The sequence below is a fragment of the Eubalaena glacialis genome, chromosome 5 (assembly GCF_028564815.1).
Source record: "Eubalaena glacialis isolate mEubGla1 chromosome 5, mEubGla1.1.hap2.+ XY, whole genome shotgun sequence".
Classification (NCBI taxonomy): Eukaryota; Metazoa; Chordata; class Mammalia; order Artiodactyla; family Balaenidae; genus Eubalaena; species Eubalaena glacialis.
This window is the reverse complement of record NC_083720.1, coordinates 80175785-80187250: the sequence shown is the minus strand read 5'-3', so window position 1 is coordinate 80187250 and position 11466 is coordinate 80175785. Positions and strand designations below refer to the sequence as shown.

The window sequence follows — 11466 nt, the reverse complement described above, 5'->3', positions numbered from 1 at the left end:
GGACATTGTTATACTTTTTGCTGTCAATATGTGTTTATATTTTAAAGAAATTAAAACAAAAAATAGTCTACTGTATTTAACTAGGTGTTTAGCATTTCTGGTCTCTCTTCATTCTTAAAGACCCAGGATTCCCTCTGGTATCATTTTCCTTCAGCCTAAAGAAATTTCTTCAACATTTCTCATTCAGTAAGTTTGCTAGTGCAAATGCTCTTACTTTTCATTCATTTCAGAATACCTTTCTTTATTCCCTTAATATTTCCATTTCCCTAATGTGCTCGACTTCTCCAAATTTTTTCTTCCCTCTACAATCTGATTATACTTGTTTACATTTACCATAAACAATTATGAGGTAGAGGAGGCTGTAACTGGTGAGGCTCAGGTGATCTGCAGCAGGATCTCCATCTCCATGAGGAAGGTGTCAATGGGCATGTCCCCGGTGAGCTTGAAGAAGAGACGCTCCAGGCATTTCAAGCTGATGGAGCGCAGGACGGGGGACACAGCAGCAGTTTTGCAAAGCTGCCTGGTTGTTCCAGATACTTCTGCTTGGTATAGGCCTCAAGAATAACATAAACTTCCACAGAACCTCTGGGAGTTTGGACAGACCCTTGGCATCTGGGTTAAATGCACAATGGCTTGCAGGATTCCCAGCTACAGCTTATCCATCTGCTTCATTTTGAACACCAGCTCAGTCAGAACTCTGTCAAAGATGGAGCCAACCCCAGCACTACAGACACTGCTCAGGTGGATGTATAAGCCTATGGCCAGAAGGATGCCAGCCTGCACAGAAACCAAGTGGAAAGAGGAGGCAATCAGTAATCCCTTCTACCCTGCCCAGAACAAAATGACCTGGTCCTCCAACTTGAGGTCAGAGAAGTAGGAAATGTGCCTGGCCCATTCAAAGAGTGAAAAGCTGCTTACTAACATTTTTTTTTTTTCTGACACAGGGCATTAATTGTGTCTTTAAAACATCATAAACAGGAATCATCCAGCACCTTACTGTTTTTGTAGCTGGACAACTTAGGCCTTAATCATCAGCCTGCTGAACATCCTTTTTCAGAAACATAAATACTATCCAAAAATTTTCTGATATCCGTGTTTTTAACTGTTGGGGCTTGCTGAATCAAAGCAGCTGAATCTGATACAAGTTTAATATCGTTTCCTTCAGGAATTAACATATTTTTCTGGCACTTGAGATACTGAAGAAGCAATGCCTGGCCTCATCTGAACCCTGTGGATACATTTTCGCCCAAGAAATTTGAAATTTTAACAAGAGACCCGTTGTTTTGAATAACGATGCTGATGGGGAAGTGAGTATACACAGGCCTCATCGTGAAACAGAAGGCCAGTGTAATGCCTTTTGATCATGTTCTGTGCATGACTACAGATAGTGCAAAAGGTAGCCAGTTCCTTTCTATTTCTCTACAATTTGTCAATGCAGAGTCTCTTCTTTTTCTTTCCAAGGAGACTTTTTGTATTTTATCCAAAGATTTAGTTGTAAGCTGAAGAGGCTGCAGTGATTTTATGCAGCCATATCATATGTGTAACTCTAAATAAACCATCTAAGAGTGATGTGGGAATGCAGTGATGAAAGTGTGGGTTTCAGGCATGGGAAAAAGCGTGGGCTATTCAGTATGAAAATCCTTATGGAAAAAAATGAAACTTGTGACCCTAACTCACAGCATACATAGAAAATAATTCCACATTGGTCACTGATTTAAATTTAAATACTGTAAGCAATAAAAAATTTTAAATATAATATATGCTATCTTTATAGTCACAGGGTATAAAATATTTTAAAGACACGATGCAAAAGTACAAACTGTAAATGAGAAAAAACAATAAATTAGACTACATTATAACAAACAGCTGTCTAACGAGACTATATGAGCCATTGCCTCATTGAACAAGATAGGCAAAATTTACAACATAATATTGAACAAAAGAAACAAAACACTATGAAATAATTCTATTTATATAAAATTCAAAAAAAGGCAAAAGTGATACAGTGTGTAAGCAGATAGGGAAGTGGTTACCGTTCAAACAAAATATTGACTTAAAGGGGGAATGAGTAGCTTCTTGGGTGCTAGTAGAGTTCTGTTTCTCCATCTGGGGATTGTCGTTATTTTTTTGTTTTTGTATTTGTTTTGCTTTATTGTGTAAGTGTGAAAATCATCAAACCGGTCACTTACTTGTTGTTTCCTATATGAATATTATACTTTGATAAATATTAAATGAAAAGTAAGGGAATAATGCACACAGTTGGGGAATAATAATTAAAATAAAAGGAGGCATTTGATGGTAATTTGGAGAAGCACAGAAGATGATGCAGTGTTATTGGCAAAGTTCCAATTAAGTTGGATTGTGGATTAAAAGATGTTCATTTTATTGCTTATTTTTACCAATGTAGATATATGTGTACCAACTATTTGCACAACAATTACAAAATAATTAATAATCATATGGTTGTGTAATAATGACATAATAAAAAAGAGAAAGAACCACATGATTGACACAGTGTGGAGTCTCAAAGTATTTGTGAAATAAATGATGAAATATGATTAATTCATTTCAATATGTCTTATATGCTTGCATGATAATAAATCATACATTATTACTGCATATTTTAATAAACACCCTGATACTATACTAAGTATTTTACAACGTTTTGTTTGCTGTTTCACACTAAATTCTAAACATCCATTTTTAATTTTTTGTTGTTGCTACAAATAGATATAGTCATATGGGTGCGTCATATTTCATTTATCAATCTACTAAAGAGGAAGAGCACAATGATGTGAAAAACTGAAAACCTTCTACAGTTGACCTTGAGCAACACTGGTCTGAAATGCACGGGTCCACTTGCATGCAGATTTTTTTTTCACTAAATACATACCACGGGTCCTCAGCTGGTTGGTGTAGAGGGTTGGTGCCCCTAACCCCAGTATTGTTCAAGGGTCAACAGTATATAGATGCCTGTATTGTCCCATTCATGCAAATATGTTTGTGATATTAATTTCTAAGGATGAGAATATGGCAAACAAACTCTTTAAAATGTTTGTCTTTTAATAAATGATTCAAAATGATGTAGAAATTGAGTTCACATTCCATCAACAGCATATAAAGAGATTTGTTTCTCCATGCCAACAATAATTTTGTCTTTGCTTATCTTTGCCCATCCATTTAAGATTGACAAAAATAACTAAGACTGTTGTTGGCATGGAGAAAAGAAAGTTCTTTTATGTGACTGTTGATGAAATGTGAACATATATATTGGTATAGAGAAATATAAATAGATAGGGAAGGTACTTTTTGAAATCTATTTTTAACTTCTTTATTAGTGAGGTTGATCATTTGTTTTATAATTCATTTCATTTTTTACTCTCATTTATTTGGGATGTTCCTTTTACTGTTTTATTACTGTTTCTTTTATAATAAAAAGAATGTGCATGTTATCTCTTTTAACCATAGAACTAGATTTTGAATTTATCTTCCATAATTTTTTGTGATGATTTTATTTCAACATAAGGCTCTTTTGGAATTTGTGTCACTTTTCCACAATGAATAATCACTCATAATTTATTTAGTAGCTGCCTTTTTTGTTTAAAATTCTGAGTCAGCCAGAATTATTTCTGATATAGAGACAGAGAAATCCAGCTTCATTTTATTCTTCAAATAGCTAGCCAGCTAAAAATAGGTATTTATTAGACTTTAATTTAATTTTCACTAATTTCAAAGGTTTGCCATATATTAAATGTATATATTTTATATTCAAAATCTTCATTTTAAGAGATGCATGATTATGCAATTCTTATTTACTTTGTAGTTATAGCAAAATTTAAGCCATTTAAGGTAAAAAAATTGAGCCTATTTTGAAAAGTATATAGTTGTGTATCATTGTATTCAATACATTCTTCCATTTCTCCACCCTAAATCCTCCTGCACTTTGAAAATCTTCACTTGTGCATAAATAGTTTTGGTAACAACACACAAACGTCTAATGTTGGAAAGGGAACAACAAATTTATAATAAATTTTGTAGATGCCCAGGAAACATAATTTTTTAGCCTTATTTTTTGATTTACTTTTTATATGTAATATATCTATGGAGGAAACGAAACTCTTCAGTAACACAAATATAGGATATTTATTCTTACATATGCTTTTTCATCTGATACCTGAAAACAGTCTTGAATTCATTTCAGGGAATGTTTAAGCAAATCTAGCCAATGACACATATTCACAAATGTAAAAATCAGCTTGAAATCTTGTGTTCTTGCCATGTAAAAATTATTATTTTCTTCTCCTTTGCATGATAGTCAGTTTGTAACAAACTTGTATATTAGGAAACAGGGAAAGTACTGAAGATTATAAAGTATGTATCAGTAAATGGGTTGAAAATGTTTTTTGACTGAACCTTTCTTTATAAACATGATTTGGGATTTCAGTAAGGGCATATTGCAAATGCCACCCAGTACATTCAGCAAATGTTACCTTCTATCACAGAAGACAGGCTCCAAATGTGATTTGAGTAAAAAGGAACCATGAGGGAATAGCTTATAAATGACACTTTAGCTTTTCAGTCGTGATTGATTTCAATACTGAATTTGAGAATATAGCTGCAGTTGTAAATAAAGTTTACTCCTACTTTTATATAACTGTTAAGTGTTTTCTTTAACATTCAGGAAATTATTGCTTCTTCCACTAAAGTTTGTATTTCACTTTTGTACTATAATAGATTTTAAAACTTTGGATAAGCAGCCTTGAAATCCTGACTGTTCCTGTGAGCATTCCTTGTATTTCCATAAAATTAACTTTGCAATGAAACTTCTTCAAGAATCCTTTAGCAGGAGATTCTCCCACCTTTTCTGGATCTATGTGCTCTTAATACTGTTGCTCACTGCCCTTGCCATCAAAGATATGGAGATAGGAAAATCCTTTAAAGTTTTCTTTTGCATTTGTTCCTCTGCTCCATTATTGAGTCTTTGTATTGACAAAGGATCATATCTACAAAATCCATGCAATAATAAAGCTTTAAAATGACAATTCATATAAAAAATAGTGATTCAGTGAAAAACAAACCAAATTATTCTAAGCCATATTCTTTATACCCAGCATAAAATCAGATCTATTTCCACAGATCATCCTTATTTATGATTTTTCTCATTCACATTCTGCTATCACAGCACTCAGTTAGAGAAAACAAATTGTGATTATTATTTTTTAAATTCCACTAAGAGTTAGGATAACTTAGAAACTTTGGATTACTCTAACTTTTAGTAATGAAGCAATGACCTGGGCCATCCTTAGGTAATTAAATTAAGATCAACATATTGAGAGTCACATAATACAAGGTGCTGTACAACAGATGGCTTGGTAGTGGCCTAGGGATACCACTCAAGGGACATAATCAGGTAGCTTAATATGCATGTCTCAGAAAAATCTTAAGCATCTTATTCATATAATCAACCACCGTAATCCTACTTTTAATAATTGGTTGCTGTTGCTTAGGGGTTGCTTTCAGCCCCTTGAGGCTGCTCTGTGCTCCTTGAACATGGCCCCTTCCATCTTTAAAACCAGCAAAGATGTCTGAAATCTTTTTTTTTTTCCTTTGAATATCTTTGACTTCCCATTCTGCTACTAGCTAGAGAAGTATCTCTGCTTTTAAAGGGTTCATATAATTAGATTAGACCCACTAGGATAATTTCCATTTTGATTATCTCAAAGTCAACTGATTAGAAACCTTAATTACATCTGCAAAATCCATTTTACTCTGTAACGACATAATCATGGGCAAGATATCTCTATACTTATGGTCATGGGGATTAAAGAGAAAAATATTGAGGGACAATTTTAGAGTTTGCCAACCACAGGAGTTGATCTTCCATCCCCTACTTGGCATAAAGAGGCAATGCTCTAATTATACTACTAGGGTAATGTCAGTGTACCTAAACAAGGAGTAGGTCTTCAATCCTCTATACAGAAGAAGCAATTAGGCAATGCTCTAATTCACCTACTATGGAAATTTCATGAAGGTCCAGCAGGGAGCTGAGCCACCAACCACAGTCAGCAGCAATAATACCTAACAATGTGGTAGAAGGTGGGTTAGTTAGCACTCCACTTACCATGTCTCAGTACCAGCAAGACCTAATGAGGAGCTGAGCCTTCACTCCCATCCAGCAGCAACAAGACTGAATGAGGCTGTGTGAGGCAAGGTTACTCAGCACTCTGATCTCCCCCACCCTACCTTGGTGTCAACAAGAACCAATGAGGAGCTGAACCTTCACCCTCATCTAACTCCAATGTATCCTAAACAGGACAACTACCTACTAAAAAAGATTATATGGAATCCAGAGTCTCACAACGTAATACCCAAAATAGCCACATGACAATAAAAAAATCTCTTTTTCAAATAATTTCTCTTCTACAAATAAACAACTTGTATAAAGTACAATCGAGAGACATCAACATTGAGATTACTGAGAAACTGTAGTTACCAGACAAGCATTTTAAAGTAGTGATCATTAAAATGCTTCAATGAGCAATTATGAACAGTCATGAAACAGGTGAAAAAATAGAAAATCTTGTCAAAGGAATTGAGAATATAAAAAAGAAACAAAAAGAAATCATAGATCTGAAAAATATAGTAACCAAAGGGGGTTGGGGGAGAACATCTCAATGGATAGGCTCCATAGCAGAATGAGATGACGGAAAAAAGAATCAGTGAATCAGTGAATCAGTGAATCAAAGATATGTCAATAGACTTTACCCAATCTGAAAAATCTGAGAAACACAGAGAATACAGACTTAAAAAAAAAAAAAGAATAGAGCCTCAAGGACCTGCAGACCAACACAGGACTATCTGTCTAGCACTGAAATCCTAGAGAGGAGAAAGAGAATGTGAAGTTCATACAAGAACTTGGGTGGATCTCAAGGGCGTTTGCTGAGTGAATAAAAAGCCAGTCTCAAAAGATTAGATATTGTATCATTCCATTTATTTGATATTTCTGGATATCAAAATTATAGAGATAGACAATAGATTTGTGGTTTATAGAGGTTAGGGATGGAGATGAGAGAAAGTTTGGGCAAGGCTATGAAGGGTTAGTCTGATGGACCTTGTGGTAGTGTAACAGCTCTGTATCTTGAGTGTGGTGGTAGTTACATGAATCCATACATGTGATAAAAATGCATAGCACTACATATCACACACATACACACACACACACAAATGAATTTTGTGTAGCATATACCAATGTCAAGCTCCTGGTTTCGATCCTATACTATGATTACTCATGATGTTACCACTGGGGAAATGCGGGTGAAGCATGCATAATCTCTGTGTGTGTGTGTGTGTGTGTGTGCGTGTGTGTGTGTGTTTGCAATTTCCTGTGAATCTATACTCACCTCAAAATAAAAAATTTAAAAAATTGTTGAACAAATACTCTTTCAGATAATTTGGTCTACTCTCTATACCTCAGTTTACCTGTCCTTTCAATTATTTTCATTTGGTCAAAATCATTTATCAGGACTTTGTCCTAATAAACATCCTGAGAACCTATGTTGGCTCTTTTCCTTAGACAGCTAACAATAAAATATCCTACTTTTGTAATTTTCATCCCATGACTAAATTTTTTGTGTTTTCTACTTAATGAATAGGCTTATAATAACTAGATAAAAAATGATGCTAAGAAAATACACTTCAGATGCCTGAGTCTATCTGTATAACTAGCTAACTGGGACACTAGATCTCTGGCGAATCAACATGGTCTACTGCAATTGCCCCTAGATTTGAATAGACCATTTGGAATTTCTAGAATTGCCTCTTTATCCTATTCTTCCTTTTTTAACTATAAAATAGTGATGCTTTCCTTAAAAATTTTGTAGGAAGTTACTACTAAAATGTCTAATGAAATTTTAAAAGTCTGAATGTAGTTTTCATAGCATGCTATAACAAATAAAGTACGGACGAACAAATACTACATTATAAAATATCTGCAGATTCTCATACCAAAGGAAATTTAAAAGAGGAATATACATCAAAGGAAAAGTAATTATGATAATTTAAAGGAGAGGTTCAACCCAGGAACATAGAATATAGATTTAAGTTAAAAATCTGTAGTCTCAGGATAAAATAAATGGCATACACAGACATGTTTAAGCAACTTTATAATCTAATAATAAAAATGTTCAATTAGTAAACTTGGTCAACCCCTAAGTTTTAAATACTGACTTAAAAAATAAATTGTGTTTAGAAGAAAAATCTTTTAACATTTTGTATTTTATGCTGACAAATAGGAAACCTAAGGTAATTTGGCAGATCTTTTTTCTCAAGTTAATATCTCAAGTAAAGTGGACCAACACAATACAAATAGAAGTAAATATACTCAGGAATGTTAAAATTCTTTGAGAGGTTTAAACATTTCCCCAGTAAATCACCAAAGAAAAGTTAAAGGTTTATAACGCATTCTGTTGTATGTATTTTATGACTGCATTTCAGCTTGTTTTGGGGTGAACATAGTGGTGTCCTCAAGTTGTATTAATGAGAAAATTGCAACCTACAAAAGATCAATGCTTCAATACCACTTGACCTGAAACAAAGGCAGGGAAACAGTATAGGGGAATAGAAATTTCTTTATATAGCTATCAACTAACTATTCAATTAGAAAAATTAAAAAATGGAAGTTAACCATAAATTACTACAGTGAAGAATAATTAATTAACTTTTTTCATTTTCTGGTCAGATTATATACATAAAAGAATAACTTCTTAATTTGTGTCCTATAAGAATATCGCTGCATTTATATTTGGAGGATATTTCATTATTAGTTTTTCCATAGTTATGTTGAGTCATAATTACCAATAACTTACTAATTAAATATCAAAAATAGATTATTTTTTAAATGATGTATTTTATTTATACTGTATTGTGACACCTAAAATCTACCTTTCCAGATTACAGACTCTTGGTTCTGATTGACTAAATTAGATCTTATACTTTAGTGAGTTTATAAATTCAAGCATCACCTGAACAAATGTTCTGAAAAAGCACAGAAAGAAAACACCTGTGAGAGAAGGCTGTAAGGACAAAGCAGGAAAAAAATCATATAAACTGTCAGCATCTAGAAAAAATTGTTCAGTGTTTTTGACAAGCAGGTCAATGGTGAATACTCACCTTTTGCCTTTTGAACTTAAAAATATATATAGTCAGCAAGTTGGCAGTTCTTAGTGACTATGTAATTCAATGAGAAACCAGAAGAAATGAAGTTTCTTCTCTGTTACACTGTGTTTTACAATTTCAGAAAATCTTGGGACACTTGAGCCTGACCTTCATACTCTCATTGTTATTGGACCAAAAAAAAAAAGAAAAAAAAATTTTGTTTGATTCTTAAAATAATTAATAATTTTACAGTAATTTAGCAGGGGTAAGAGACTCACAGAAATTTGGCTTATTTTATTCAGATACAGCATCATTTTTCTCTACACAAAAATGTCTACTACCTTGTAACTTATTAGAAATATTAACCAAATATTCAACATAAACAGAAAAGTCCCCAAAATTGCCAGCTGCAATTTTGTAATAAAAACAATCTAGAAAATCCATACTCTAACTATGCTGAAATCTCTACATATCTTTATTGTCTAAGATAAAAATATCAGCGGAAAGGCAGGGTAGGCTGAGATGGAAAGTTCTATAGCTATGCTGTATAATATGGTAGACATTAATTATTGAACAATTGAAATATCACTAGTCCAAAATGAGTTGTGCTTAGGTGGAAATATGTACAAGATCTTGAAGACAGTATGGAAAGAAAAATATATAAATCTCATTAATAAGTTTATAGTAATTAAATGTTGAAATGATAATATTTTGAACATATCAAGTTAAATAAAATATATTATTAAAATCCACTTCACTTTTTATCAAGCAACTAGAAAAAGTTAAACTACATATGTGGCTTTTATTTGTGGCTCATATTATGTTTCTAATAGTCTGAGTTACTCTGTAGAATACCCATAGTTCTTTCACAGTTCTTTTATTTACAGTTCCTTTGTTATAGTAAAAATCTATCTAAGTTCAGCAATGAGAGGTCTGATCATTAGGGTAGGGCTGCCAATTGACCAGGTAGTTACTTTTCTCCCAACTAGCTTATGCTAATGGCATCTTCCCAATCACCATAACTCTGGAAAGAATAAGGCAGAATGTATAAGTTTCTATATTCCATTTTTGCTCTTCTATAAAGCTTTAATCGAACTTTACCTGTTTATTCATCTGTGTTTCCCACTGTGAATTCCCAAGGATGAAACACTTCTGTCTTTGCATTTCCAAGAGGTGAGATTGCACTTACATATAACAGATGTGAAATAAATATACGTTGAATGAATGTCCCCAAATCCCATTCCCTATTTTATTTGGAATGTTATATATTTATTTCCTTATTGGATTATTTCTGCCTCCCTTCACTGGAAAGTAAGTTCTCTAAAGGCAAGGACTTGTTTTACTTTAATAACTGCTACTATATATCTCTATAGTTTAGAATAGTGCCTGACACAAAATGATGTTCAAAAGTGTCTGTTGAATGAATGAAAGTATCAATAGATCCCTTGAGAAGGACCAGGGACAGTGAAGAGTCAGTTTTAGCTATCAAGGCAAACACTTTTTTTGCCCCCCTTTCTTCCCATAATGAGATTTTACTTCCCAAATCATCATAGTTAAGAAGATAGCCCTCCAACTTTTCCTTCTTGATAAGTTGGTGTTTTTTCTTTCTTTTCAGATGAGAAAAGCTGTAGCTAATATTTTTCCGATAAAATAATAAAAAGTTTTTTTTTCCAATGGCAGTTGAAATTATTTTATCAATAATTAAACTGTCCAAATGAATGGCATACAAATAGCAGACCTATGGAAGAAGATGATGGATTATTTAAGGGAAGGAACTTCTGTCCGAGTGAGTTCTTACAACTAGTAGCATTGTAGCATGCACCTTTCTGTACAAACATTTCTTATTTGTTGCCACTTAGCTGGTAACAGTGCAGTATTGTGGAGAACCTACTCTTAGGTCTGGCACTAATTAGCTTGTGAACTTGAGCAAGTTAGTTCACCAATACACATCTCTGGTTTCTTATCTGAAAAATTATTAGGACAGAATAAAAGGTTCCTAAAGTTAATTTTTAGACTAAATGTCCATGGGAAAACAAAATTAAAAAAAAAAAAAAACAGAACAAAGAATAGTACTACTCTTTTTACCACATATGTTTAAGTTATTTAAGGGTTTTCACGGATATTTTAGTTAACAATAAGTTATAGAGTGTCTCAGGTTGGGTCTTTGGTGAATTCTACCAAACATTTAAGGAAGAAATTATACCAATTCTCTACAATCTCAGAGAACAGAAGCAGAAGACACAATTCCTAACTAATTTAATGAGGCCAACAGTACCCTAATACCAAAGCCAGACAAAAATATTACAAAAATAG

The 11466-nt window shown here is 33.3% G+C and overlaps 1 pseudogene; it reads right to left on the bottom strand.

The window, feature by feature from the left end:
• Nucleotides 1-375: 375 nt before the first annotated feature.
• Nucleotides 376-924, bottom strand: LOC133091797 (retinoic acid receptor RXR-gamma-like; annotated as a pseudogene).
• Nucleotides 925-11466: the final 10542 nt, after the last annotated feature.